Genomic DNA, 6,000 nt, shown 5'->3' on the forward strand with positions numbered 1-6,000 from the left:
TAGAGGCGGAGAAACGAAGCACTGGAACTATCCAGGCTGCTGCAGGCGAAGAAGCAAAGGCAGGGATCCTCAAAGGTGCTGGATGGGAAGAATACCACAGGGCTCCTCCACACTGGAAAAGATGAAATAGAAAAGCAAAGGACTATTCCAGACAGGTGCAGGCAAAAAACCAAAGCGCTGTATACATCCAGGCTGATGAAGGCGAAGAATCAAAGCACTGCAAATATCCAGGCTGCTGCAGGCGAAGAAGTGAAGGCAGGGACCCTCAAAGGTACTGGACGGGAAGAAAACCACAGGACCCCTCCAGGGCGGCTCAGGCAAAAAAGCAAAGCACAGGATTATTCCAAAGAGATGCAGGAAAAAACCCAAAGCGCTGTAAACATGCAGGCTGCGGCAGGTGCAGAAGTGAAGGCAGAGATCCTCAAAGGTGCTGGATGGGAAGAAAATCACAGGATTCCTCCAGGGCGGCACAGGCAAAAAAGCAAAGCACAGGACTATTCCAAACAAGTGTAGACTAAAAAGCAAAGCGCTGTAAACTTCCAGACCGATGCAGCCGAAGATGCAAAGGTATGGATCCTCAAAGGTGCTGGACGAGAAGAAAAGCACAGAAGTCCTCCACGTTGGAATAGACGAAAAAGCAAACCACAGGATTATTCCAAGGATCTGCAGGCAAAAACACAAAGCGCTGTAAACTTCCCAGCTGACGCAGGCCAAGATCCAACGCGATGGAAACATGCAGGCTGCTCAGAAAGAGAACCAATGCACTGGAATCATCCACGCTGCTGCAGGCAAAAAAGAAAACCATTGGAAACGTCCGGGCTGCTGCAGGTGAAGAACCAAAGTGCTGCAAACATGAAGGCTACTCCAGGCGAAGAAGCAAAGGCAGGGCTCCTCCAAGGTGCAGAAAGGGCAGTAAAACAGAGCACTCCTCCAGGGCGGCTCAGGTGCAGAAGCAAAGAACGGGACTATTCCAAAGAGGTGCAGGCAAAAAAGCAAGTGCTGTAAATTTCCAGGCAGATGCAGGCGGAGAAACGAAGCAGTGGAAATATCCAGGCTGCTGCAGGCGAAGAACCAAATGCAGAGCTCCTCAAAGGTGCTGGACGGGAAGAAAAGCACAGGACTCCATCACTGCGGCTCAGGAGAAAATGCAAAGCAGAGGAGTATTCCAAACAGGTACAGGCAAAAAAAAACAAAGCGCTGTAAACATCCAGGCTGAGGAAGGTGAAGAAGCAAAGCACTGGAAATATCCAGGCTGCTACAGGCTAAAAAGCAAATGCAGGGCTCCTCGAAGATGCTGGATGGGAAGAAAACCACAGGACTTCTCCAGGGCGGCTCAGGCGAAAAAGCAAAGCACAGGACTATTCCAAACAAGTGTAGACTAAAAAGGAAAGCGCTGTAAACTTCCGGACCGATGCAGCCGAAGAAGCAAAGGTATGGATCCTCAAAGGTGCTGGACGAGAAGAAAAGCACAGAACTGCTCCACGTTGGAATAGATGAAAAAGCAAACCACAGGATTATTCCAAGGATCTGCAGGCAAATAAACAAAGCGCTGTAAACTTCCATGGTGATGAAGGTGAAGAAGCAGAGGCAGAGATCCTCACAGGCACTGGATGGGAACAACAGCACAGGAAACCTCCAGGGCGGCTCAGGTGAAAAAGCAAAGAACAGGACTATTCGAAATAGGTGCAGATGAAGAAGCAAAGCGCTGGAAACATCCAGGCTCATACAGGCGGAGAAACGAAGCATTGGAAATATCCAGGCTGCTGCAGGCGAAGAAGCGAAAGCAGGGATCCTCAAAGGTGCTGGACGGGAAGAAAAGCACAGGACTCCAGCATGGCAGCTCAAGAGAAAATGGAAAGTGGAGGAGTATTCCAAACAGGTGCAGGCAAAAAACCGAAGCGTTGTAAACATCCAGGCTGAGGAAGGCGAAGAATCAAAGCACTGGAAATATCTGCGCTGCTATAGGCTAAGAAGCAAATGCAGGGCTCCTCGAAGGTGCTGGATTGGAAGAAAACCACAGGACTCCTCCAGGACGGCTCAGGCGAAAAAGCAAAGCACAGGACTATTCCAAACAAGTGTAGACTAAAAAGCAAAGCGCTGTAAACTTCCGGACCGATGCAGCCGAAGAAGCAAAGGTATGGATCCTCAAAGGTGCTGGACAAGAAGAAAAGCACAGAACTCCTCCATGCTGGAATAGATGAAAAAGCAAACCACAGGATTATTCCAAGGATCTGCAGGCAAATAAACAAAGCGCTGTAAACTTCCATGCTGATGAAGGTGAAGAAGCAGAGGCAGAGATCCTCACAGGCGCTGGATGGGAACAACAGCACAGGAAACCTCCAGGGCGGCTCAGGTGAAAAAGCAAACAACAGGACTATTCCAAATAGGTGCAGATGAAGAAGCAAAGCGCTGGAAACATCCAGGCTCCTGCAGGAGGAGAAACGAAGCACTGGAACTATCCAGGCTGCTGCAGGCGAAGAAGCGAAGGCAGGGATCCTCAAAGGTGCTGGACGGGAAGAAAACCACAGGGCTCCTCCACACTGGAAAAGATGAAATAGAAAAGCAAAGGACTATTCCAAACAGGTGCAGGCAAAAAACCAAAGCGCTGTATACATCCAGGCTGATGAAGGTGAAGAATCAAAGCACTGCAAATACCCAGGCTGCTGGAGGCTAAGAAAAAAAGGCAGGGCTTCTAGAAGGTGCTGAATAAGAAGAAAAGAACAGGACTCCTCCAGGACGGTTCAGGCAAAAAAGCAAAGCACAGGACTATTCCAAAGCGGTGCAGGCAAAAAAGCAAGAGCTGTAAATTTCCAGGCAGATGCAGGCGACGAAGCAAAGGTAGGGCTCCTCAAAGGTGATGGACGAGAAGAAAAGCACAGAACTCCTGCACGTTGGAATAGACGAAAAAGCAAACCACAGGATTATTCCAAGGATCTGCAGGCAAAAACACAAAGCGCTGTAAACTTCCCAGCTGATGCAGGCCAGGATCCAATGCGGTGGAAACATGCAGGCTGCTCAGAAAGAGAACCAATGCACTGGAATCATCCACGCTGCTGCAGGCAAAAAAGAAAACCATTGGAAACATCCGGGCTGCTGCAGGCGAACCCCCAAAGTGCTGCAAACATGAAGGCTACTCCAGGCGAAGAAGCAAAGGCAGGGCTCCTCCAAGGTGCAGAAAGGGCAGTAAAACAGAGCACTCCTCCAGGGCGGCTCAGGTGCAAAAGCAAAGAACGGGACTATTCCAAAGAGGTGCAGGCAAAAAAGCAAGTGCTGTAAATTTCCAGGCAGATGCAGGCGGAGAAACGAAGCAGTGGAAATATCCAGGCTGCTGCAGGCGAAGAACCAAATGCAGAGCTCCTCAAAGGTGCTGGACGGGAAGAAAAGCACACGACTCCATCACTGCGGCTCAGGAGAAAATGCAAAGCAGAGGAGTGTTCCAAACAGGTACAGGCAAAAAAAACCAAAGCGCTGTAAACATCCAGGCTGATGAAGGTGAAGAATCAAAGCACTGGAAATATCCGGGCTGCTATAAGCTAAGAAGCAAATGCAGGGCTCCTCGAAGATGCTGTATGGGAAGAAAACCACAGGACTCCTCCAGGGCGGCTCAGGCAAAAAAGCAAAGCACAGGACTATTCCAAAGAGGTGCAGGCAAAAAAGCAAGAGCTGTAAATTTCCAGGCAGATGCAGGCGACGAAGTAAAGGTAGGGCTCCTCAAAGGTGATGGATGAGAAGAAAAGCACAGAACTCCTGCACGGTGGAATAGACGAAAAAGCAAACCACAGATTATTCCAATGATCTGCAGGCAAAAACACAAAGCGCTGTAAACATCCAGGCTGCTGCAGGCACAGAAGCAAAGGGAGATATCCTCAAAGGTGCTGGACGGGAAGAATACCACAGGGCTCCTCCACGCTGGAAAAGACGAAAAAGCAAAGCAAAGGACTATTCCAGACAGGTGCAGACAAAAAACCAAAGCGCTGTATACATCCAGGCTGATGAAGGTGAAGAATCAAAGCACTGCAAATACCCAGGCTGCTGGAGGCTAAGAAAAAAAGGCAGGGCTTCTAGAAGGTGCTGAATGAGAACAAAAGCATAGTACTCCTCCAGGGTGGCTCAGGCAAAAAAGCAAAGCACAAGAGTAATCCAAACAAGTGTAGAAAAAAAAGCAAAGCACTGTAAACTTCCATGGTGATGAAGGCGAAGAAGCAGAGGCAGAGATCCTCACAGGCGCTGGATGGGAATAACAGCACAGGAAACCTCCAGGGTGGCTCAGGTGAAAAAGCAAAGAACAGGACTATTCCAAATAGGTGCAGATGAAGAAGCAAAGCGCTGGAAACATCCAGGCTCCTACAGGGGGAAAAACGAAGCACTGGAACTATCCAGGCTGCTGCAGGCGAAGAAGCGAAGGCAGGGATCCTCAAATGTACTGGATGGGAAGAAAACCACAGGACTCCTCTCCAGGGCGGCTCAGGAAAAAAGCAAAGCACAGGACTATTCCAAACAAGTGTAGACTAAAAAGCAAAGCGCTGTAGACTTCCGGACCGATGCAGCCGAAGAAGCAAAGGTATGGATCCTCAAAGGTGCTGGACGAGAAGAAAAGCACAGAACTCCTCCACGCTGGAATAGACGAAAAAGCAAACCACAGGATTATTCCAAGGATCTGCAGGCAAAAATCCAAACCGCTGTAAACATCCAGGCTGCTGCAGGCACAGAAGCAAAGGGAGATATCCTCAAAGGTGCTGGATGGGAAGAATACCACAGGGCTCCTCCACGCTGGAAAAGACGAAAAAGCAAAGCAAAGGACTATTCCAGACAGGTGCAGGCAAAAAAACCAAAGCGCTGTATACATCCAGGCTGATGAAGGCGAAGAATCAAAGCACTGCAAATACCCAGGCTGCTGGAGGCTAAGAAAAAAAAGGCAGGGCTTCTAGAAGGTGCTGAATGAGGACAAAAGCATAGTACTCCTCCAGGACGGCTCAGGCAAAAAAGCAAAGCACAGGACTATTCCAAACAAGTGTAGACTAAAAATCAAAGCGCTGTAAACTTCCAGACCGATGCAGCCGAAGAAGCAAAGGTATGGATCCTCAAAGGTGCTGGACGAGAAGAAAAGCACAGAACTCCTCGACGTTGGAATAGACGAAAAAGCAAACCACAGGATTATTCCAAGGATCTGCAGGCAAAACCACAAAGCGCTGTAAACTTCCCAGCTGATGCACGCCAAGATCCAATGCGGTGGAAACATGCAGGCTGCTCAGAAAGAGAACCAATGCACTGGAATCATCCACGCTGCTGCAGGCAAAAAAGAAAACCATTGGAAACATCCGGGCTGCTGCAGGCGAACCCCCAAAGTGCTGCAAACATGAAGGCTACTCCAGGCGAAGAAGCAAAGGCAGGGCTCCTCCAAGGTGCAGAAAGGGCAGTAAAACAGAGCACTCCTCCAGGGCGGCTCAGGCGCAAAAGCAAAGAACGGGACTATTCCAAAGAGGTGCAGGCAAAAAAGCAAGAGCTGTAAATTTCCAGGCAGATGCAGGCGGAGAAACGAAGCAGTGGAAATATCCAGGCTGCTGCAGGCGAAGAACCAAATGCAGAGCTCCTCAAAGGTGCTGGATGGGAAGAAAAGCACAGAACTCCTCCACGTTGGAATAGACGAAAAAGCAAACCACAGGATTATTCCAAGGATCTGCAGGCAAATAAACAAAGCGCTGTAAACTTCCATGGTGATGAAGGTGAAGAAGCAGAGGCAGAGATCCTCACAGGCGCTGGATGGGAACAACAGCACAGGAAACCTCCAGGGCGGCTCAGGTGTAAAAGCAAAGAACAGGACTATTCCAAATAGGTGCAGATGAAGAAGCAAAGCGCTGGAAACATCCAGGCTCATACAGGCGGAGAAACGAAGCACTGGAACTATCCAGGCTGCTGCAGGCGAAGAAGCGAAGGCAGGGATCCTCAAAGGTACTGGATGGGAAGAAAACCACAGGGCTCCTCCACGTTGGAAAAGACGAA

Source organism: Cuculus canorus, chromosome 28, assembly GCF_017976375.1.
Source record: "Cuculus canorus isolate bCucCan1 chromosome 28, bCucCan1.pri, whole genome shotgun sequence".
In the NCBI taxonomy this organism is placed as follows: Eukaryota; Metazoa; Chordata; class Aves; order Cuculiformes; family Cuculidae; genus Cuculus; species Cuculus canorus.